At 34.0% G+C, this 26,184-nt stretch overlaps 1 protein-coding gene across 1 annotated transcript in view; it reads right to left on the bottom strand.

Moving 5' to 3' along the window:
* Nucleotides 1–25,349, bottom strand: part of Fbxl7 (F-box and leucine-rich repeat protein 7) — a 213,706-nt gene extending 188,357 nt beyond the window's left edge. Inside the window, exon 1 of the mRNA XM_075290550.1 lies at nt 24,822–25,349. The gene's annotated coding sequence lies outside the window, so the exon portion shown is untranslated. The remainder of the gene's footprint in view (nt 1–24,821) is intronic.
* Nucleotides 25,350–26,184: the final 835 nt, after the last annotated feature.

Below are 26,184 nucleotides of genomic sequence, written 5' to 3'. Positions count from 1 at the left end.
TTTTTTAATATTTTTAGTTTAATCTGATAAAAATTGCGTCTTTTATGTAATCAAAAAGTCAATTCCGGAGCTCGGGCTTTATGAAAACATGGAAAGATACACTTCCCATTCTACGAATGGAGGCAAAGAAGTCACAATTTTTTGCAAATCTACAAAATTGTGACTTCTGTGCCTCCACGATATAGGGGCCATATCAAAACCATATTCCCCTAGATTTCATGTTTATTAATTCCGATATCAGCTAAATTGAACACAACTCAGTAGAGATCTATAATATGGATAAAACTCGGAGCTATATCAAAACCAGGACCGATATATATAATTTTCGGTTGCCACTCTTGCTAAAATTAATCTAACAAATTTAAAAAAAAATACTTTTCAAATTAGTCTGATATCGTTCAAATGCACACTGAAAAAAGTATATACGGCCGTAAGTTCGGCCAGGCCGAATCTTATGTACCCTCCACCATGGATTGCGTAGAAACTTCTACGAAAGACTGTCATCCACAAATTTCAACTCACTCGGATGAAATTTGCTACTCCAAGAGGCTCCAAAACAAAGTCTCAGGATCGGTTTATATGGGGGCTATAAATGATTATGGACTGATATGGACCACTTTTGGCATGGTTGTTAAATAGCATATACTACCACCACGTACCAAATTTCAAACAGATCGGATGAATTTTGCTTCTCCAAAAGGCACCGGAGGTCAAATCTGGCGATCGGTTTATATGGGAGCTATATATAATTATGGACTGATAGGAACCAATTCCTGCATGGTTGTTGGATACCATATACTAACATCACGTACCAAATTTCAACCGAATGGGAAGAATTTTGCTCTTTCAAGATGCTCCGGAGGTCAAATCTGGGGATCGGTTTATATGGGGCCTATATATAATTATGGACCAATATCGACCCATTTTTGCATGGGTGTTTGAGGCCATATATTAACATCACGTACAAAATTTCAACTGAATCAGATGAATTTTGGTCTTCCAAGAGGCTCCGGAGGTCAAATCTGGTGATCGGTTTATACGGGGGCTACAAATAATTATGGACCGATTATGGAAAAGTGGTCCATATTTTTTCATGGTCATTAGACACCATATACTAACATCATGTACCAAATTTCAGCCGGATCGGATGAAATTTGTTTCTCTTAGAGGCTCTGCAAGCCAAATCGGGGGATCGGTTTATATGGGGGCTATATATAATTATCGACCGATGTGGACCAATTTTTGCATGGTTCTTAGATACCATATACTAACACCATGTACCAAATTTCAGCCGGATCGGATGAAATTTGCTTCTCTTAGAGGCTCCGCAAGCCACATCGGGGGATCGGTTTATATGGGGGCTATATATAATTATGGACCGATGTGGACCAATTTTTGTATGGTTGTTAGAGAACATATACCAATACTATGTACCAAATTTCAACCGGATCGGATGAAATTTGCTTCTCTTAGAAGCTCCGCAAGCCAAATCGGGGGATCGGTTTATATGGGGGCTATATATAATTATGGACCGATGTGGACCAATTTTTGCATGGTTGTTAGAGACCATATACTAACACCATATACAAAATTTCAGGCGGATCGTATGAAATTTGCTTCTCTTAGAGCGATCGCAAGCCAAATTTTGGGGTCCGTTTATATGGGGGCTATACGTAAAAGTGGACCGATATGGACCAATTTTTGCATGGTTGTTAGGGACCATATACTAACAGCATGTACCAAATTTCAGCCGGATCGGACGAAATTTGCTTATATTTTCTTTAAATTTAATGAAATTGTCTTTAAATTTGTTGTATTTTTGCATTTTGACTACCAAGCAAAAAATCGTTCAAATGTAGGACATGTTTTTCAAAACTTTATTTTAAAGACGTTTTTTACTTGAAATTTCTATTGGAAGTCGAGTCTTAATTTGGAAAATAAAGTTGTCGTTAACTAGTTTTTAAAGGACTATGAAAGCATATGAAGAAAAAAAAATGAAAAAGCAAATAATTAAAATTTTCTTTCTAGAAACAAGTACACAAAACCGAAATTTAAAAGAGAATTGTGTCTTGTAAAGTATCCTTACTTATATTCTCCTCTTCTTTGGCTCGAAATCAATACCAAAATTTTTAAAGTAAAGACAAAATCTTTGGAACCGGGCATGCTTTTTTTCAGGTGCATGATTTTAATTTACAAGTAATTATTATTCGTGCTTTTGTGGAGAAAGAAGATTAAAGAACTTGATCAACCGAGTCATTGAAAAGAAAACGCCAGATACAAATCTATACACGCCTGACTGTACACGTGTCCCTTCGGGAGAATAAACTTTTCCATAGTATTTAGTACAGATCTGGCTGGGAAAGATCAGTCAAATTGGGTTCTTTATGCTGACTCCATTTTATTTTGAAGCTTTTGATCAAAATTTTGCCAAACATTTTATTTCTTTAGAAAACTTTGTCAAAATTTTATTTCTCTAGAAATTTTTCTCAAATTTGTATTTCTATAGAAACTTTTGTAAAAATTTACCTATATAGCAAATTTTGTTAAAATTTCACTTCTATAGAAAATTTTGTTAAAATTTATTTCCATAGAAAATGTTGTCAAAATTTGCTTCTATAGAAAATTTTGTCATAATTTACCTGTATACAAAATTTTGATAAAATCTTATTTATGTAGAAATTTTTGATAAAACTTTATTTCTGTTGAAAATTTTGTCAAAATTTTATTTCTATTGAACATTTTTCAAAGTTTACCTCTATAAAATATGTTGATAAAATTTTGTCAATTTTTTTTCTATAGAAAATTTTGTCAACATTTTTTTCTATAGAAAATTTTGTAAATTTTTTTATTGAGAATTTTATCAAAATTTACCTCTATTTTGATAAAATTTTATTTCTCTACAAAATTTTGTCAATTTTTTTATAGAAAATTTTGTCAAATTTTTATATGTTACCCTCCACCATAGGATGGAGGTATATCAACTTGGTCATGCCGTTTGTAACACATCGAAATATTGCTCTTAGACCCCATAAAGTATATATATTCTGGATCGTGGAGAAATTCTGAGTCGATCTGAGCATGTCCGTCTGTTGAAATCACGCTAACTTCCGAACGAAACAAGCTATCGACTTGAAACTAGGCACAAGTTGTTGTTATTGATGTAGGTCGGATGGTATTGCAAATGGGCCATATCGGTCCACTTTTACGGACCTCCAAATTTGGCTTGCCGATCCTCTAAGAGAAGCAAATTTCATCCGATCCGGCTGAAATTCAGTACATGGTGTTAGTATATGGTCTCTAACAACCATGCAAAAATTGGTCCACATCGGTCCATAATTACATATAGCCCCCGATTTGGCTTGCGGAGCCTCTAAGAGAAGCAAATTTCATCCGATCCGGCTAAAATTTGGTACATGGTATAAGTATATGGTTTCTAATGACCGTTCAAAAATTGCTCCACATCGGTCCATAATTATATATAGCCCCCATATAAACCGATCACCAGATTTGACCTCCGGAGCCTCTTGGAAGACCAAAATTCATCTGATTCACTTGAAATTTGGTACGTGGTGTTAATATATGGCATCAAACACCCATGCAAAAATTGGTCGAAATCGGTCAATAATTATAGATAATTCAACCGATCCCCAGATTTGACCTCCGGAGCCCCTTGGAAGAGCAAAATTCATCCGATTCGGTTGAGATTTGGTACGTGATGTTAGTATATGGTATCCAACAACCATGCAGGAATTGGTTCATATCAGTCCATTATATATAGCCCCTATATAAACCGATTTGAACTCTGGTGCCTTTTGGAGAAGCAAAATTCATCCGATCTGGTTGAAATTTGGTACATGTGAAATTTAACAACCATACCAAAAGTGGTCCATATCAGTCCATAATCATATATAGCCCCCATATAAACCGATCCCGAGATTTGGTTTTGGAGCCTCTTGGAGGAGCAAATTTCATCCGAGTCAGTTGAAATTTGGTACATTGTGCCTATATATGGCCGTTAAAAACCATGGTCTATATCGGTCTATAGTTATATATAGCCCTCAGATAAATCGATTCCCAATCACACAAAAATTGGTCCATATCAAGTTCATAATTGTATATAGCCCCCATATAAGCGACCCCCATATTTCAATTCTATCTCTCTACGTACCGTGTAAAAGTCGATGTCGATTCGTAATTATTTGTAGACTTACCTATACATAACTTTTTTGTCTAATATATACCACGTATGGACTAACTCACAATTTAGAAAACGATTTTAAGAAGTTTTAAGATACAACAACCCAAGTAATTCGATTGTGGATGACAGTCTTTCGTAGAAGTTTCTACGCAATCCATGGTGGAGGGTGGAGAATTAAATTCTGAGTCGATAGAGCGATGTCCGTCTGTCTGTCTGTCTGTCCGTCCGTCTGTCTGTATATGTATTTTTGTGCACAAAGTACAGCTCGCAATTTAAGTCCGATCATCCTCAAATTTGGCATAGGGCCGTTTCTTGGGACAGAGATATTGGTTTTGGAAAAAATCGGTTCAGATTTAGATATAGCTGTCATATATATTTATCCCCGATGTGGTCATAGTTAGCGTGTTTATCAACCGATTTTCTTGAAATACAGTACATCCAAATATTTTATGAATCTCGAAAATCTTGCAAAATATCAGCCAAATCGGTTCAAATTTAGATATAGCTCCCATATATATCTTTCGTCCGATTTAGACTCATATGACCACAGAGGCCAAAGTTTACTACCGATCTTCGTGAAATTTTGCACAGAGGGTAGCATTGACATTCTACCAATGCTTGGTAAATTTGATTGAAACCGGTTCAAATTTAGATATAGCTCCCATATATATCTTTCGTCCGATTTGAACTTATATGGCCACAAAAGCCAGAGTTTTGCCGTGATTTGCTTCAAATTTTGCACAAGGGGTACGTTTAATAGTACCGTTAAGTGTGTCAAATTTTGTTAAAATCGGTTCAGATTTAGATATAGCTCACATATATATCTTTCGCCCGATTTGGACTTATATGGTCTCAAAAGCCAGAGTTTTGCCCTGACTTACTTCTAATTTTGCACAAGCGGTACTTTTAACGATACTATTGTATGTGCCAAATATGGTCAAAATCGATTCAGATTTAGATATAGCTCCCATATATATTTCGTCAGATTTGAACTTATATGGGCTCAAAATCTAGGGTTTTGCCGTGATTTGCTTCAAATTTCGCACAAGGAGTACGTTTAGTAGTATCGGTAATTGTGGCCAATTTGGTTGAGATCGGTTCAGATTTAGATATGGCTCCCATATATATCTCCCGTCCGATTTGCACTCATATGACCAGGTGGGCCAAAGTTATACTCCCATTTACGTGAAATTTCGCATAGATAGCAGAATTATTATTCTAACTATGCATGTCAAATTTTGTCAAAATTGGTTCAGATTGTATATAGCTCCCATATATACGTACACCAGAGTTGGGGAAATATGGTAGATTGTTTCATATTTTAGACCCATTTTCAATGGGATTTTCCTCCAATTGACTGGATAGTTTCCTCAGAGAATACAAATATGGCCAAAATTCTCACACTTTACACAAAATTCTGTGATGATTTCCCCATATCTTAGCCATATCCTACACACTGCAATGCCAAAACTTCCACAGAACGGATGAGTTTTAAATAAGGTCGCCCGACTAGACCAAATAATGTATCACAACCCACACTTGACCACATATCTAGGCGAGATCTAACCAATATCCTTGTAAAATCGCCACTGATGAGTAGCAAAAATTGTAAATGTTACTCTAATTGTCCTATATCTCGAATACATATGTATCGCCTGAAAAATCATAAATCTCTTTTGTACAATTGCATTAAAATTTCTCTCGCTTCATATTTCCCATATTTTTTACTAACATTGTGTTTCATCCCAGGGCGTTAGCCGATTTAAATTTTAATTCTAGAGTTTTTTGTAGAAGTACAAAAAATTGTTTCCATTTGTATCTGGAAATGCAAACTTTTATATAGCTCCCAGCAAATTTTAAGTAGTTGAGATGGTAACAAAAATGTTTGTCTACATAGTTGTGAAGGGTATAATATAGTCGCCTCCGCCCGACTTTAGACTTTACTTACTTGTTTTAGTTCATGTTTGGAGAAAGTTTCCTTTACTCTAATAACTTTTCGCTTACGTTAGTTAAATCAACTAAAAAACGGGGAAAATTATACACAAATGAAGCAAAAAGATTTACTGAATTCGTACTTCTCACAAAATAGTTTTAAATTTTACTACAAATGCGTCCATAGTGAACTTCGTATGGGACTAAAGACATTCTTGCAATTTTGAACTCCATAGTTTTCCTTCAAACTAGAAAACTTTCTTTAACAAGTGAAAAAAATTAATTATGTCTAATAAATGTTCTTGAATTTGTCGAAATATAGTTACTTGTTTTCGTGATATCGTAGTGATGTCAGCGTTTGTAATACTGTTTGGTTAAAATGTTCTAAAAAACAATCGAAACTTTCTAAAATTAACTAAAATTTTACTTCCGGATGGGTTCACTATTTTTTTTGTGTACCAAACAGTAAAAAATCTAAATTGTTTAATAGAATTATACCAACCGTGCTTAAGACACAAACACCAGAACTGTGATTTCATCCATTAGTTTGGCTCAAGGCCGCAGATCGGAGGGACGGTTTATATGAGGGCTTTATCAATACCTGGTCCGCACTAGTCCATCTTCTAAATTGACCTGCCTGCAGACAAAAGACTTATCTATGCAAAATGTTAGCACGATAAGTTCATTATTGAACACGCCTGCAGACAGAGAGAGGGACATGTCGACGTCATTATATCGTCTTAGAATTTCTCCCTGTTCATGAATATGTAAACTTTATATAGAAGGAAACTGATATTTCGATGTGTTACAAAAGGAATAACAAACTTCTTATACCTCCATCACTATTCTGTGGGGTTGGTATTAAAAATCATATGGTTACCCCGATCATGCTAAGATGGTGTCTATAAAAACTGAAGACTTAAGACACAAACACCAGAACTGTGATCACATTCTTCAAACTCATACAATTTTACATATAGACTTTAACTCTATATAAATACATATAGACAAATAATTTTCCATATAGCCAATTACATACAAAAATACAAATTCATCAATGTAGTAACCACATTTTTTGTCCTTCGCCATTAAGATGTGACACAAAAAATATTTAGGTTTCTGCATTTTTCTTGGGTTTCATCCATTTGTTTCGAATTGGTATTTGTGGTTTTTTCATATAAATTTTCATAATTCAGTATTGCACCAAATGCAGATGCAGCAGCGGTTGCCGCAAAATCGACAATAGCATCGGCAACAATTGTAATAACAATCGATATTGTTTTTTTTTTCAAACATCCAAATCAAAAACCAATTCAGAAAGAGAGAGAGGGAGAGAGAGCAATATAAGAAAAATTCCAAAACGACAAACAGAAAATGCAATGCAAGAAAAACAATAAAACTTTAAGTCACAAAAAGACACACAAATGGCAAAAGACAAAAAAAAAACATAGAAAAAAATCCTACCATGTAACGCTGCAATAACTAAAACGGCAAATAGCAAACCAAAAAAAAAAACTAAACACCACTGGAAATTTATTGCAAATCGCAAATACTTTCAACAAACAACAGCAACAACAACAACAATCATCACCACCAACTAAAGAAAACATAAACGAAAAACTGCAACAACAAGAACAAGAGCTTAACAGAAAAAAAAAACAACAAAAAGAAGCGAAAAAGGCAACATTCAAAACCAGTTTTTGGTCGTATGGCCATTCGAGATCGCTCTGTTTATCTGGTCTATAGCGGTGTTATAGTAGAGTGGTATTAGTGTGTAAGTATAGATCACCTAAACAAAACAATGAGTGCGGCAAATATCTCACCTCTCATACTCTCATGGCTAAAAACTCTCCTCATATTCACGAAGCATATTTTCCCAAGTCTATAGACCAAGGCAGCATCCTCATGTTAAGAGAAGAGTTTGCACACACACACACACATTTCCATCGCCAGCTGATACAGAGTATGCGTAGCCTATTCTGTGAGTGAGTGCTTGTGGTGGGTAGGTTTATTAAGTGAATGTGAAGCTGTGAGAGTCTGAGAGCCTCGTTCGTTCACCGTTAATGTTCTTGGTGTTGTTGTTGTTGTTGTTCTGTGAATAGAAGAAGTCATACAACAGCACAACAAGGTAAACTTAACAAGTTAAGATACCAAACAAAAAAAAATCGAACAGTGCGCACGGCCGCAATATCACAAAAGTAACAAAAACAACACTCATAAGTGGAACGTTAGGAATACAACAACAATAACAACAACAGTATATACAATAGCAATATGAGAAACAATAACACACAATAGCAAGCAAACAACAATATTCATAACAACACACTTCTAAAAAGAAATCTATACGAAATAAAAAAACGACAAAAATAATCATACATACTTTTAGTGCGTGAGGTTGTATCAGAAGTTTATCTCGCCGTTGTTAAACTGATGCGAAAGTTAAAATATTTTTACTGGGAAGACTTTATTTTGTTTTAGTTTATTTTTAAAATATTTTAAGAAATTTTTCTCAGCATAGTGAAATTTATTCCGAAGTGTTCTCTTTCGGTTACAACGTGCGGAAGGTGGTTTGTGGGTGATTTTGATGTGAACGAAAAAGAGCGTCCAGTACAGCCAATGAAGTATGAAGATACTGAATTAGAAGCATTTCTCGATGAGGACTTGTGTCAAACACAAGAATAACGTTCTAAATCGGTCGAACTTACACAAAGTTAATAAAAACAAGGAAATTGGGTAACGTACGAGTTGAATTCTAGAGATGTCGAAAGGGGATTTTTTTACTTGCTGCTCCAAAGCAGAGATGTAACATTAATTTTTTAAATTGTAACAACGACAGTAAAAAGTGTACTTTTTGGGTTTAAAATTCAATTTCAAAAATAACGGAATAACCAAAACAAGTGTATACGGCCAGGCCGAATCTTATGTACCCTCCACCATGGATTGCATAGAAACTTCTACGAAAGACTGTCATCCACAATCGAATTACTTGGGTTGCGGTAAAACTTGCCGATGGAAAGGTATCTTAAAAGTCCATCCATATATATTAAACAAAAAAGGCCGATTAAATACAATAAAAAATAAAATACAATAAAATTTTTACAAAATTTTCTATAGCAATAAAATTTTGACAAAATTTTTTATAGCAATAAAATTTTAAAAAAATTTTTTATAGAAATAAAATTTTGACAAAATTTTCTATAGCAATAAAATTTTGCCAAAAATTTTTATAGCAATAAAATTTTGACAAAATTTTTTATAGAAATAAAATTTTGACAAAATTTTGTATAGTAATCAAATTTTGAGAAAATTTTCTATAGTAATAAAATTTTGACAAAATTTTCTATAGTAACAAAATTTTGACAAAATTTTGTATAGTAATAAAATTTTGGAAGATTATTTTTAGGGATCGGCTATATATAACTGTAGACCGAGGACCAATTTTGGCATGGTTGTTTGCGGCCATATAGGTTAGGTTAGGTGGCAGTCCGATGTATCAGGCTCACTTAGACTATTCAGTCCATTGTGATACCACATTGGTGAACTTCTCTCTTATCACTGAGTGTTGGCCGATTCCATGTTAATCTCAATGACAAGGGACCTTCTTTTTATAGCCGAGTCCGAACGGCGTTCCACATTGCAGTGAAACCACTTAGAGAAGCTTTGAAACCCTCAGAAATGTCACCAGGATTACTGAGGTGGGATAATCCACCGCTGAAAAACTTTTTGGTGTTCGGTCGAAGCAGGAATCGAACCCACGACCTTGTGTATGCAAGGCGGGCATGCTAACCATTGCACCACGGTGGCGGCCATATAACAGGTTGGCTGATAAGTCCCCGGTCTAACAAAGAAAAACATATTTTTATACCCTTCACCACTACTGTGGTACAGGGTATAATAAGTTTGTGCATTTGTATGTAACGCCAAGAAGGAGTAATCATAGACCAACCTTTTAGTATACGGATCGGCTTAGAATTAAATTCTGAGTCGATTTAGCCATGTCCGTCTGTCTGTCCGTCTGTCTGTCTGTCTGCCTGTGTGTTGATGTATTTCTGTGTGCAAAGTACAGCTCGCAGTTTTAGTCCGATTGTCCTAAAATTTGGTACAGGGTCCTGTTTCGGCTCAAAGACGATCCCTATTGATTTTGGAAAAAATCGGTTTAGATTTAGATATAGCTGCCATATATATTTTTCACCGATCTGGTCATAATTGGCGTGTATATCAACCGATCTTCCTCAAATTCCGTACATCCGAATATTTTATGAGTCTCGAAAAACTTGCAAAATATCAGCAAAATCGGTTCAGATTTAGATATAGCTCCCATATATAGCTTTCGCCCGATTTACACTCATTTGCCCACAGAGGCCAATTTTTTGTTCCGATTTAGTTGAAATTTTGCATAGGGAGTAGAATTAGCGTTGTAACTATACATGCCAAATTTGCTTGAAATCGGTTCAGATTTGGATATATCTCCCATATAAAGCTTTCGCCCGATGTACACTCATATACCACAGAGGCCAATTTTTAACTCCGATTTAGTTGAAATTTTGCACAGGGAGTATAATTAGCATTGTAGCTATGCGTGCCAAATTTGGTTGAAATCGGTTCAGATTTAGATATAGCTCCCATATATATGTTTTTCTGATTTCGACAAAAATGGTCAAAATACCAACATTTTCCTTGTAAAATCGCCACTGCTTAGTCGAAAAGTTGTAAATATGACTCTAATTTTCCTAAACTTCTAATACATATATATCGAGCGATAAATCATAAATAAACTTATTCGAAGTTTCCTTAAAATAGCTTCAGATTTAAACGTTTCCCATATTTTCCCACATATTAACATTGTGTTCCACCCTAGTGCATTAGCCGACTTAAATTTTGAGTCTATAAATTTTGTAGAAGTCTATCAAATTCTTCCAGATCGAGTGATATTTAAATGTGTGTATTTGGGACAAACCTTTATATATAGCCCCCAACACATTTGACGGATGTGATATGGTATCGAAAATTTAGATCTACAAAGTGGTGCAGGGTATAATATAGTCGGCCCCGCCCGACTTTAGACTTTCCTTACTGGTTTTTTGTCAAAATTCGTTTTTATTATTCAACATAGTTCCCTTCAAGAGCGATACAACGATTATAACGACATTCCAATTTTTTGATACCATTTTGGTAGTACTCCTTCGGTTTTGCCTCAAAATAGGCCTCAGTTTCGGCGATCACCTCTTCATTGCAGCCAAATTTTTTCCCTGCGAGCATCCTTTAGAGGTCTGAGAACAAGAAAAAGTCGCTGGGGCCAGATCTGGAGAATACGGTGGGTGAGGAAGTAATTCGAAGCCCAATTCATGAATTTTTGCCATCGTTCTCAATGACTTGTGGCACGGTGCACCCAGAGAAATGATTGGTTGGAATTCGATTACGACAACAGTTTGATAGTGGAGACCCACAATTTTTAATTGTGTGGAATAATTGTTAGTTATTTCTCTTGTTTGATAGTTTATATTATCAATATAACGGTGGTGTGACCAAAAGTTGGTACACACGACCAAATATTGGTCGTTATTTATACATTGAAGTAACCAACCATTTCAATTTATTCCACCCTGTTGTGATAACTGATTTGTTTTTCCAATGTGTCACCAAACCCAACTGAAAGTCCGCCTAGCCAATAAGTTGGTTGTGTTAACAAATTTTATAGTTATAAAGGAATTTGTTACTATGGACTACATAAATATGACAACAAATAAGTTGTTGTTTGATTTCATTAATTATAAACTCTAAATTCTCAAAATTTCAATACAATTCAAATTTTTCATGTCGAGTACCCAATATTAGAGAAAATTCTGGCCATAAAGACTTGCTGTGAATTAGGTATATATTCTTTTTAATTCGGTAGCTGCATTCTTAATTGGTGAGTAACATAATCATCAAATGAAATTAATACCACTCACTCACTTACGTTCTTCCCTACTAGAGATATTTTAACAAATGTGACGATTTCCGAGGATGGGAATGGTAAATATATAGATTGGCTACCTCGCCATCGAACTTAAAATCGATCAGAACTGAAGAAAGATTCTGGTGCAAAGACATAACAACACGTCAAGGTCCATGCGTTAGTCGCGATCGGGTAATTGTGAGTGGAGCATCAGCAGCATATGCATCATTTCCATTCAGTTTTTAATTATTAATTAATAATTTAATTAAATACAGACTAAAATTAATTCACCAAATGGTTTCTTTAATTTCTCAAGCATTGGTTGTCCGAAAATAATAAATAGTTGTTTCAACAAACGAATAAAATCTTATTGGTTGGGATTACCAATTAGACTTATAATGTGCCCAAATTTTAGTTATCGAAACAATTTGATATACTGTTGTGCAAGACAACAGTTGGTTGCTTTGACAAATTTTGTCAGTTATATTCTGGTAGTAGATGGGACCGAATAATTTGGTTGGCAAAAGAATTGGTTGGCACAACAAATTTGTTTTCTGTGTGTGCGTTGTCTTGGTTGAGCAACACTTTTTTCTTCTTCATATGGGGCCGTTTTGCCGCGATTTCGACTTTCAAACGCTCCAATAACGCCATATAATAGTCACTGTTGATGGTTTTTCCCTTCTCAAGATAATCGATAAAAATTATTCCATGCACATCCCAAAAAACAGAGGCCATTACTTTGCCAGCGGACTTTTGGGTCTTTCCACGCTTCGGAGACGGTTCACCGGTCGCTGTCCACTCAGCCGACTGTCGATTGGACCCAGGAGTGTAGTGATGGAGCCATGTTTCATCCATAGTCACATATCGACGGAAAAACTCGGGTGTATTACGAGTTAACAGCTGCAAACACCGCTCAGAATCATCAACACGTTGTTGTTTTTGGTCAAATGTGAGCTCGCCCGGCAGCCATATTGCACAGAGCTTCCGTATATCCAAATATTGATGAATGATATGACCAACACGTTCCTTTGATATCTTTAAGGCCTCTGCTATCTCTATCAACTTCATTTTATGTTATTTTTGGGTGGTGACCATGTAATATGGTTTTCGCAACCATGTTATTTTCTCGGAAATCATGTATCTGATTTCGGCAAGCAGGTTATATTTGACGAGAAAATAACATTTTAGTGACAAACATGTTACATGGTCACCATTCAAAAATAACATTTTGCTCTTGAAACATGTTTGAGGTGATCATCAGCGTTGCCAGAATTGTTTCACCAAAAACCGCTAGATTTGCCCAAAAAAATAGCTAAAAAATGCTAAAAATAGCTAGAAAAAAAGCTAAATTTTTTTGTATCAAAAGTGACATTTTTGATTGAAATTTAACAAACTTTAAGGCTTTATTTCACTTACAGTGCATATTATTTTCATTTTAATTCCACTTCTGTGAGACTGTAACAATATCTAAGGCATATTAGCTCTGTTTGCGTATTCGATACATTTTGATTACTATCACAAATTTTTTGCTGGAAGTCCTTCGTTTTGTGGGAGCTACCTTCCCAACACCTCTATTTTATTTACTTATTATTTTAAAATATTAAATGATCTAAGGATGCTTTGTATTTGGTAAAAAAATGATTTGTCATTTTTTTAAATAAAATTTTTTTAGTTTGGTTTTGAAATTATGAAAAATTCGAAATACATTACTTTTATTTAAATTGTAGAAAATACCTATAGTTTACATTTCCCAGTAAAAACATTTTCCTTTTCTTCATGAGCTATCAAAGTGCTTTAAAAACGCGCTAACGCCAACTTAAATTTCCAAATTCAGACTCGACTTCAAGTAGAAATTATTGTATATATACGTTTTTAAAATAAAGTGTTGAAAAACATCATCTATTTTTGAACGCTATTTTGGTTTGTGGTTAAGATGCAAAAACTCCTCACATTTAAAGACTATTTCATTAATTCTTCCTTCTTTCACGAAAAGATACCCATTTTTAAGTTGAATCACTTAACTATAGGGACAAAACGACTTTATCGTCTTTTGGACAAGGAAAACAGTTTATATAAAAGAAATTCACAAATGCTGTTATAACCAAAATTCGCGTTCGTATTTTAAGGAGATGAAATCTTTGGCCTCACGACAATATTTTTTCAGTGCACAAAGCAATTCACATCTACTATTTTAATTTAGTAATATCGTAATAACTTTAGAATATTATAATAACATAAAAAGGATAAACGAGTCAAATGATAATATTCCCAATAATTTACTGACAGTTTATCTAACAAATTTGTATGGTAATAGTAGATTTAAAGTTTACGATAACTTTTATGTATATAATGAAAAAACTTTACAACAAGGGGTATTTGCTACAAAAATGCCCGCATAATGGCTGGACTCATTATTAATGTTTCAACTGAGCTTTGAAATATGTGGAAACCCTTATACTTGCAGCAAGGCTTAGATAAAAACGCCGATTTATCCATATTTCAATAGAAACATGTCGAAAATAAAAAAAGCCAAAAATAGCTAAAAGGGTCATGAAAAAAAGCCAGAAAAAAGCTAAATGCATTTTTTTCCCGCTAAACGTCTTCAAAAAAAGCCAAATCTAGCGGGAAAAAAGCTAAATTGGCAACGCTGGTGATCATATTCCTTCTCTGCGTGCGTTTGCCACTGGGAGCATTATGAAGACGAATTGAATATTTCAAATTGTACCAAATAAGTCATTGTAGTACAAAGGTACTTTTGGAAAGAGGGATGTACCAAATTTAGTATAATTGTATCAAATTGTACATCCCTGCTCCTGAGCCATCAAGGAAATTTTTTTGCATCGCATCGAACCGATATTAACCAATTTTTGCACGCTAATTAGAGAGCCAGAAGTGACATACCAAAACATGGACGGATATACATCATATTATACATATTTATGTATCTACAGTATCTCTATATTTTGAATTTCAGGCAATTCGGATAAAAATTGCGGTGTCCAGAAGCGCATGTAGTCAAATCGGGAAATCGGTGTATATGGCGGCTATACCAAAGTCCCCAAAATGGAGAGTCGGTTTATATGAGGGCTTTATGAAAACCTGGACCCCAAAATACATCTTCGAACTTCACCTGCCTGCAGACAAAAGACGAATCTGTGCAAAATGTCTGGTTCGTTACTGAAGACTATAGCGTGATTACAACAGACTGAAAGCCAGACAAAGAGACTTTATATAGAAGGAAAACGATATTTCGATTTTTTACAAACGGAATGCCAAACTTATCACAATTCTATGGTAGTGGGTATCAAAAATCCTATGGTTACCCCGGTCATGACCCAACAGCTATGGCAAAGCCAAATATACATGGAAAGAAGTGTTTGCTATGTATTAGGTTGGGCCAGATTGGTATGTTATACTATGAGCTACAGCAACCGAGTGTACAGATCACAGGAACTTTGTATTGAAGTAAATGAATGCGTTGAGCTGATCATTACGCTACCAACGATGTGACAATATTTGGAAAGGCACAACATGGTAATTTTGCAGCACGATAGCACTCGAGCCCATTTTGCAGAAACCGAAATATGTTAATTATTTGGAAACACTCGCCATATGGCCCAGACTTTGATCCTGCTGATTAATACTTGCACCGATCGTTGATGTATGACCAGGCTACCATTAGCATTCTTATGAGGAAGCCAAAAATTGGGATTCCTAGATTGAGTCAAAAGCCATGTCTTGTTTCGCCGCCGTATCCATATGTTGCAAGAAAAATGGAGAAATAATTCGATTGATAAGTCTGTTACAAATTTTGAGAAAACAAGGTCAAACATTCCAAAATCAAGCATTTTTCATTTGAAATTTCATATACAATTTCACAAAAATAAATTTATGATTTATTGTGCGATACATATGCATTAGAGATATGATATTGGTGCTTCATCTGAATCCTATTCTATCGAATGTATGCAATTATAATATGTGAGACATTATTACAATATGAAGAAAGAAAAGAAAAATCATTGAGATGTATGTGGGAGCTATATCTAAATCTGAACCGATTACAATCAAATTAATCACACTTGACAGGGTATAAAAACATTGAAGGAGGCTAAAAAATAATCAGGTCAGATGGATTTTCCATGTATATCCTCCTATTCGAAATGGACAAATGACAAACTTCTTTCATGAACCCCTCGTTGTAATTCACCCATCAAGAGCGCAAGAGCATCAGTAACAGGCGGCAGCAACTACCACCGATGATGAACGATCGGGCAACAAACCAAGTTAACATTGTCATACGTATCTAATGTTAACACCACAATGCAAAAAGCCAACTAACACTCACTTTATTTAGCTGGGCATCGACAGCATCAGTAAGGCCAACAAATAAGCCTATGCATGAATAGCTTCATGGAAACTTCGCCATAAAAGGTTTATCATACAAAACAAGCTGAACATAATCAACTTCAAATAAGAAGACCACAATTTATCCAAAACCTAAAGTACATAAATAATAATGCATCACCAACCAACGAACCAAATCAATAAAAAAACACACAGCAAACAAAACAACATTGCCCCCAATGACATTGAAATCTAACTTCAAATAAATCACATTTTGGTAACCACAGCAAAGAAATGCATCAAATTTCCATATATGCATAGTACAGAAGAATTTTTTGCAGCTTTTTTACTTTATGCGATCTATTCACTATTTATTAAATTCTGCTTTATAATCTTTGAATATCTATAAAAACGAAAGACTTAGGACACGAACACAAAATAAAAGAGGAATTTTTATAGACTTTGAAACTGCAATATTTTCTATTGAATATTGATTATCCGGATATTTTTATTAAAAACAATTACGTTATTATTATCCCTGACCCAAATCTTTGATGTGACGAAACTGATTAAGTCCATTCTAATTTAATCGTGTTTGGCGACTAGCGGTCTATGGAGTATTCCATAGCCAATATAATTCTAATCGTAAAATGAGCAAAGATCAAACTTCATTAAATGTTTATCCATTTTATTTTTATGTATTATTATTTATTTTTATATATTACAGTTTTATTTTTATTTATTTTATTTTTCTCAAATGTAGAATTTCTCTATGAAATTTTTAATCGCTTTGTGTGATTATATGCTCGATTTATTTTATTTATTTATTTATTTTTTTTTTTTTTTTTGAAAATAAACAAGTATATACGGCCGTAAGTTCGGCCAGGCCGAATCTTATGTAGCCTCCAACATGCATTGCATAGAAACTTTAACTAAAGACTGTCATCCACAATCGAATTACTTGGGTTGCGGTAACACTTGCCGATGGCAAGGTATCTTGAAACTTCTTAACACTGTCTTCTGAATTGTAAGTTAGTCCATACGGGACTAACTTACAATTTTGACAAAATTTTCTATAACAATAACATTTTGATAAAATTTTCTATAGCAATGCAATTTTGACAAAATTTTCTATAGAAATACTATTTTGACAAAATTTTCTATAGAAAAAAAAAACTTTACAAAATTTTCTATAGAAATAAAATCTTGACAAAATTTTGTATAGTAATGCAATTTTAACAAAATTTTCTCTAGTAATAAAATTTTGACAAAATTTTCTATAGAAATAAAATTTTGGTAGATTATTTTTGGGGAGCCACCGTGGTGCAATGGTTAGCATGCCCGCCTTGCATACACAAGGTCGTGGGTTCGATTCCTGCTTTGACCGAACACCAAACAAGTGTTTCAGCGGTGGATTATCCCACCTCAGTAATGCTGGTGAGATTTCTGAGGGTTTCAAAGCTTCTCTAAGTGGTTTCACTGCAATGTGAAACGCCGTTCGGACTCGGCTATAAAAAGGAGGTTCCTCGTCATTGAGCTTAACATGGAATCGGGAAGCACTCAGTGATAAGAGAGAAGTTCACCAATGTGGTATCACAATGGACTGAACAGTCTAAGTGAGCCTGATACATCTGCCACCTAACCTAACCTAACCTAACCTTTGGGGATCGGCTATATATAACTATAGACCGATATGGACCACTTTTGGCATGGTTGTTAGCGGCCATGTACTAGCGCAATGTACCAAATTTCAACCGGATCGGATGAATTTTGCTCTTCCAAGGGGCTCCGGAGGTCAAGTCTGGGGATCGGTTTATATGGGGGCTACATATAATTATGGACCTATATGGACCAATTCCTGCATGGATATTAGAGACCGTATACTTGTACCATGTACCAAATTTCAACAGAATCGGATGAATTTTGCTCATCCCTGGGGCTCTGGAGGTCAAATCGGGGGATCGGTTATAGGGGCCCTACATATAATTATGAACCAATGTGGACCAATTTTTGCATGGTTATTAGAGACCATCAAATTTCAGCCGGATCGGATGAAATTTGCTTCTTTTAGAGGCTCCGCGAGTCAAGTCTGGGGTTCGGTTTATATGGGTCTATATATAGTTATGGACCTATGTGGACCAATTTTTGCATGGCTGTCAAAGACCATATACTTACACCATCTACCAAATTTCAGCCGGATCGGATGAAGTTTGCTTCTCTTAGAGGTTCCGCAAGCCAAATCTGGGGATCGGTTTATATGGGGGCTATATATAATTATGGACCGATGTGGACCAATTTTTGTATGGTTGTTAGATACCATCGGATGAAATCTGTAGGTGTATTTTTGTAACAAAAACCTCGTATTTGTTGGCCGAGTTTTGTCTCAACTCAATAGCATTCTTCTACCAGAAAAACCTACCGGAAATCATACCCAAATATTGTTTTGGCCGTTTTGAGCAAAAACAGTAAATTTGGCCAATTCAAAAGAAACAAAAGTCAAAAATAAGCAAAACAAAAATAAATGAAATTAAATTAATCCAGACCATTTAAGAAGCTAAGATCAAATAATTCATATCCTTAAAATACGAATGCTAATTTTGGTTAGCATAAATGACGCATTTCTCTGATATAAAGTTTTCTTCCTTGTCCAAAAGTCGATAAACTTTTCAATAAAGTCGTTTTGTGTTTATAGTTAGGTGATTCGACTTAAAAATGGATATCTTTAGATGAAAGCGAATATTGTTTAACAAGGTCAACTTCACTTTAATATTTAATAATTCTGAAAAATTAAAATGTGGTTCCTATAATCAAGTATGCAAAACTCTTATTCTTAGGAGAATTGTGCTTGGTTGTTTTTTTTAGTGTGGGGACCCGGAAGTGAAATTTCTAAAGGCACAAAGTTAAAAGCGCTTCCACAAATGCCTTCCCAAAGATGTTCTTAACTATACCGGAAGTTCTTTTTGTTTAAGGAATTATTTGAACTTTTTTTGGTTCTAATACGGTTCCGTTTTTTAAATAATATCCAAAATACTTATAAGTCGATGCAAATTCAGGGCCATGTTTATTGAAATGGTGCATGTCAGTCCTATGACAAGCAAGTGATACATTTATCGCTTCTGTGTAAATTTTGCACAACTTCATAATTTTTTGACGAATCTTTTCTTTGCTGGGGATTTGAACTTGTGTGGTTTGGCTTTGTCACTTCCAGAGGGGGTAAATTAATAGAATTACCAATTTTTTCTTAATTAAAATTAATGGCATTTTTAGCTGAATGTGCTGCCTTTCAAATATACCCAGATTTAATTCTCTCAATTTGATAGTAACCCAGCAAGGCCCATCCAAAAATGTTCTCCCAAAGATGTTCTTTTCTCTCTCTCTCCTACTTTTGAACGCTTTTTTGTTGTCCAGATACAAAATGTCAATGAATAATTAAATATATATTCTATTACATTAATTTTGAAGAACTTTTTATACCCTCCATCATAGGATGGGGGTATATTAACTTTGTCATTCCGTTTGTAACACATCGAAATATTGCTCTAAGATCCCATAAAGTATATATATTCTGGGTCGTGGTGAAATTCTGAGTCGATCTAAGCATGTCCGTCCGTCCGTCCGTCTGTTGAAATCACGCTAACTTCCGAACGAAACAAGCTATCGACTTGAAACTTATCACAAGTAGTTGTTATCGATGTAGGTCGGATGGTATTGAAAATGGGCCATATCGGTCCACTTTTACGTATAGCCCCCATATAAAGGGACCCTCAGATTTGGCTTGTGGAGCCTCTAACAGAAGCATATTTCATCCGCTCCGGCTGAAATTTGGTACATGGTGTTGGTATATGGTCTCTAACAACCGTGCAAAAATTGGTCCACATCGGTCCATAATTATATATAGCCCCCATATAAACCGATCCCCAGATTTGGCTTGCGGAGCCTCAAAGAGAAGCAAATTTCATCCGATCCGGCTGAAATTTGGTACATGTTGTTGGTATATGGTCTCTAACAATCATGCAAAAATTGGTCCACATCGGTCCATAATTATATATAGCCCCCATATAAACCGATCCCCAGATTTGGGTTGCGGAGCCTCAAAGAGAAGAAAATTTCATCCGATCTGCCTAAAATTTGGTACATAATATTGGTATATGGTCTCTAACAACCATGCAAAAATTGGTCCACATCGGTTCATAATTATATATAGCCCCCATATAAACCGATCCCCAGATTTGGCTTGCGAAGTCTCCAAGAGAAGCAAATTTCATCCAATCCGGTTGTAATTTGGAACATGGTGTTAGTATATGATCTTTAACAACCGTGCCAGAATTGGTCCATATCGGTCCATAATTATATATAGCCCCCATATCAAACGTTTTCCAGATTTGACCTCCGGAGCCTCTTGGAGGAGCAAAATTCATCCGATCCGGTTCAAATTAGGAACGTGGTGTTAGTATATGGTCGCTAACAACCATACCAAAATTGGTCCAATCACACAAAATTGGTCCATATCGGTTGATAATCATGGTTGCCACTAGAGCCAAAAATAATCTACCAAAATTTTATTTCTATAGAAAATTTTGTCAAAATTTTATTTCTAGAGAAAATTTTGTTAAAATTTTATTTCTGTAGAAATTTTTGTGAAAATTTTCTTTCTATAGAAAATTTTGTCAAAATTTTTATTTCTATAGAAAATGTTGTGAAAATTTTATTTCTATAGAAAATTTTGTTAAAATTTTATTTCTGTAGAAAATTTTGTCAAAATTTTGTGTCTACTTTGTCAAACTGAATTATATACGTATTGGATCGATCTTTTTTGATTTAATATATACCACGTATGGACTTACATACAATTTAGAAGATGGTTTTAGGAGGTTTTAAGATACCTTGCCATCGGCAAGCGTTACCGCAACTTAAGTAATTCGATTCTGGATGGCAGTGTTTAGAAGAAGTTTCTACGCAATCCATGATGGAGGGTACATAAGCTTCGGCCTGGCCGAACTTACGGCCGTATATACTTGTTTTTTTTTTTTTAATTATTTGGAAAGTTGTCTTTAGTCTAAAACAAGTAAGTAAAGTAGAAAGTCGGGCGGGGCCGACTATATCATACCCTAAACCACCCTTACTGAATTAGTAATCATAAACATTTGTGTGATAACATTAATATAGGTCCGGGAGTTAAACCGAAGTTGCATATTTAAGAAAATTAAGGGGTACATGTTTAGGGTGCTTTGTCTCAATCTGACTATAGCTCATAGTCAATGTTGCCAGGGAAAATGTTCGGTTTACCCTACAAGGACAAAAAAGTTGTCTACTTTCCCCTACAATTTTCCCTACAACATTTTTCGTTAAATTTAAAAAATTTTACAAAACAAAAATGGTTCTAAGTACTTTATTATCTTAAAACATGAATATGCAACGTATATAACTTAGAATATAAATTTGTATTACCACCACGGTTGCCACGTTGGTAGAATTCTACCCAAAATAGTAATCTTTTTTTGTTAAATCTCTATAAAAATAAAATTTTGACAATAAATTCTATAGAAATAACATTTTGAGAAAAAATTCCATAGAAATAAAATTTTGAGAAAATTTTTTATCGAAATAATATTTGGAAAAAAATTTCTATAGAAATACAATTTTGACAAAATTTTCTATAGAAATAAAATGTTGACAAAATTTTCTACAGGAATAAAGTTTTGACAAAAATTTCTATAGAAATATACATAGAAATATATATAGAAAAGAGAAAATCGTTCAATTAGTGTGGGTAATAAATCCAAATTTGTAAAAATCGAGCACTATTCTTATGTAAGAGCTACAAGTACGTATAAATAGGATCGGCTAGTACATCAAAATTTGAAATTGGAGTAACATTGGTTAATAAAATTTGGGAAAATAGAGCGATGCATATATATGGAAGCTATATCTAAATCTGAACCAATTTGCATAATATTTTCGGGTTTGATTAATACCACAGACGGTTACCTTGTGCAAAATTTGAGTACAATTAGGTAATAAATGAGGCCTCTATGGTCAAAAATAAGGTTATTATGGCCAAATTTGGCAAAACTGGGCGATACATATATATGGAGCTATAGCTAAATCTGAACCGATTTCGACTAGATCTAGCCAACTTTGAGTAAGATCGGTTGATAAATAAGGGTTCTATGGCCAAATTTGGGAAAATCGGGCTATACATATATATATATGAGCTATATCTAAATCTGAACCGATTTCGATGTTTTTTTGCACATATATTAAGTGCTATAGAAGATTACACTTAGCCAACTTTGAGTAAGATCGGTTGATAAATAAGGGTTTTATGGCCAAATTTAGAAAAATCGGGCGGTACATATATATGGGAGCTATAGCTAAATCTGAACCGATTTCGATAATTTTTTGCACATATAGTTAGTGCTATAGAAGATTACACTTAGCCAACTTTGATATATATGGGAGCTATATCTAAATTTGATCCGATTTCTTCCAAATTCAATAGCGTTCGTCCGTGTGCCCAAAAAAACTCCCTGTACCAAATTTCATCAAAATCGGTTAATAATTGCGACCGGAATCCTGTGAACAACAAATACATGGATAGACGGACGGACGGACGGACACCAAGCCCTAGATCGTCTCAGGAGGTGATTCTTTTGTTATATATTTTATGGGGTCTAAAATCAATATTTCTGGTAGGCACATTTTTTGGCAGATCAAACTTATTATACCCTAACCACTATGTGGTTTAGGGTATAAAAATTTTTATTCATGTAAACATAGCAATTTTCAAATCGAATCATTTTAATATAAAGATGAATTTACTTCATTGAATAATTTATTGACTTTTGAACAAGCAAAAAATTTTTAAAAACGACAATATTTTTGTACCAAATTTTAGACATAATGTGGGGATAATTTAAAGAGAACTATGAAAAATTCGTGCTTTGATGAGCAAAGATCATTTTTGGGAGATCAACCAGCGACATATGGGCAAATGTATTCACTGCAAAAAAATTATGCACGTATCCAAAAATTTTGTCATTACACTAATGAGTTTGGAATTGATTCCGGGCCAAATAAGTGGAGAATTGATGTAATTATAGACTTAAAATACAATTCTCTTTTAAATTTGAGTTTTGCGTACTTGATACTAAGAAATAAATTGTAATTTATTCATTTTTTTCAGCGTTTTTCTTCATGTTCTATCAAAGTGCTTTAAAAATGTGTTAACGCCAGCTTAAGATTGCAAATTCATACTTGATTTGAAAATTTACTATATTTCAAGTAAAAGACATTTTTATTTGAATACTTTTTAGCTTTGTAGTCAAGATGCAAACATTCACAAATTTAAAGATGAATTCTTTAATTTCGAAGAATTGTTCAAAATTATTAAAGCCAAGTTGACCTTAGCTCTCAAAAATATGTTTATTTTAATTTATTGATAATTTAATATTTCATTCCTAATTTTCGTAGCGATTACAATCGAAAATTTGTTAAAGTTTTACTATATTTCTGATTTGTTAAATTAAAATCGGAAATAGTGAAATAGGATAATATTTGAAGAACCCATACGAAATGAATGTACCGAATGGTTAAAAGACCATCTTTCAGCTTATAGTAAGTCCGTGTAAAATTCATTGCTTCAGATCAGAGTGAACGTTTTCATTGCAGAATGAAAATGAATTTAACCGAGACCGAGCGGCATTCAACATTATGGTGAAACCACTAAGAGAAGTTTTTATGCACTCAGAACTGTTTCTATCATTACTTAGAGGGGGACAAAACGCAGCAAAAAAAAAAATTGTTATTCAGTAGAAACTGAGATTGAACCCCCAACAACTTTTTTGTACTAAATTCAAAATTATGAGAAATATAAAAAAAAATCTACAACCAATGTTTCAAGGCATAGAAGTTATACATGCAATATAAAACCCAGTGGCACCTATGACTGTTACATAGTGTAACCAATTTATATTCGTCTAAAAAGAATCGTTTATCATATCTCGCTTTCGGTTTAAAATTCCACTTTGTATAGAGTCTTCACAAAGATAGACACAACATAAAGCCAAATATCCAATCAATAGCATTCTTAAGAAATTTTAACAAAATATCTTCGAGATAAACATAAAAGAACAGTTAGTTTTTGTTTAAATTTTTAACTTTAAAGGCTATCCGTGTATGTGCAGAAACTTTCAATTTGCAAAACTTGTGTCGTGATAAGTAAAAAAAAACATACGGGAGAGAACAACTTTGGGATACAAAGGAAAAACATGAAATGTTTTTGAACTCATTTAATCGAACTACACAATAATTTATTATTGATTATTTTTTCCTTATTTGCAACAATTAATTGATTATTTAACAAATGTCCAATTAATTTTCTTGCAATTTAACTTAACTTACTTTGCGTATCCCTGTTTTGTGGTAATCCAATTTTTCTGCGCTCTCACTCTCTCACAAATTTGTTTTGTTTATTTTGTTTCACTTTATGCTTTCTATGCAATTTCGGTTAAAAAAAAAAAAAAAATTATTTTAATTTTTGTTAACTAATTCCTATTATTTAAGATAATTTTTATAAAATTTTTGCTATTTCAATACATTTTTTTAATAGCTTTATTTATTTAATTTAATTTTTCAATTATTTCTAAATTTTCTAAGAATATTTTCTACTTGTTTTCTTTATTTTAGGAAATTTTTACACCATTCTCACTTTACATAGATAGAGGAGCTTCACACCAGCAAAGCTCACACACACACTTAGCACGAGCATATAATCTCACATAGATATCTTTGAATTTTTTGCCACTTCATTTAAGAGCTCTCGTTTTATTGTGTAATTTTTGTTTTATTATTTTTTTTTTCGTTTCTTATTAAGTATTTGATTTGCCACACTTCTGAGACACTCCGTGGATCTCCGTTAAGAGTACATTACACGTTCACAGATAAAAGCAAACTGAATGTCTTGACTGTTTAAAGATCTCTTCGTTGGTTTATTTCTTTGCTCAATTTCGAAGAGATCGTTTAGAGGATTTTCAACTCTATGGCGAGTGTATGCGTGTGTGTATGTGTTCAGTTGTCTTGCCTGTGAGTGATGGTGATGTTGTTGGCAGACCAAAGTCAATGGTGAGTTTTCAGATGTTGAGTCTCTCATCGAGTGTAAGAGAATCAAAAGACTTAAGACACAAACGTATCCATCATTGCTACCAAAGTGTTATACGAACATTTACTGAAGATAATTTATGCTTCTTATAACTAATGTAAATAAATCTTATATTGAATATATATAGAGTGAAGGAAAATGAAAATATTTTTTCCAAATGAAAAAAATATCATTTAAATAAATATAACACAATCCAATGTGATCATATAAAACATATATAATCTAATTTATGTTGGTTAATAGATGGTCTCTGTAGCCAATGCTATTTTGATCTAATATCAGTTTTATACCCACCACTATAGAATGGTGACGGGGTTATAATAAGTTTGTCATTCCGTTTGTAACACATCGAAATATCGATTTCCGACTATATAAAGTATATATATTTTTGATCAGGGAGAAATTCTAAGACGATATAAGCATGTCCGTCTGTCTGTTTGACTGTTAGAGCCACGCTAGAGCCTTCAATAATGGCACTATCATCCTGAAATTTCGCGCAGATTCGTTTTTTGTTTGCAGGCACGTCAAGTTCGAAGATAGGCTATATCGCCCCAAGTTTTGATATAGTTCCCATATAAACCGACCTCCCGATTTGCGGTCTTGGGC

This window comes from Haematobia irritans, chromosome 1, assembly GCF_050003625.1.
Source record: "Haematobia irritans isolate KBUSLIRL chromosome 1, ASM5000362v1, whole genome shotgun sequence".
NCBI lineage: Eukaryota > Metazoa > Arthropoda > Insecta > Diptera > Muscidae > Haematobia > Haematobia irritans.
Note: the sequence above shows the minus strand (reverse complement) of the source record. Positions and strands in the feature narration are given on the sequence as shown.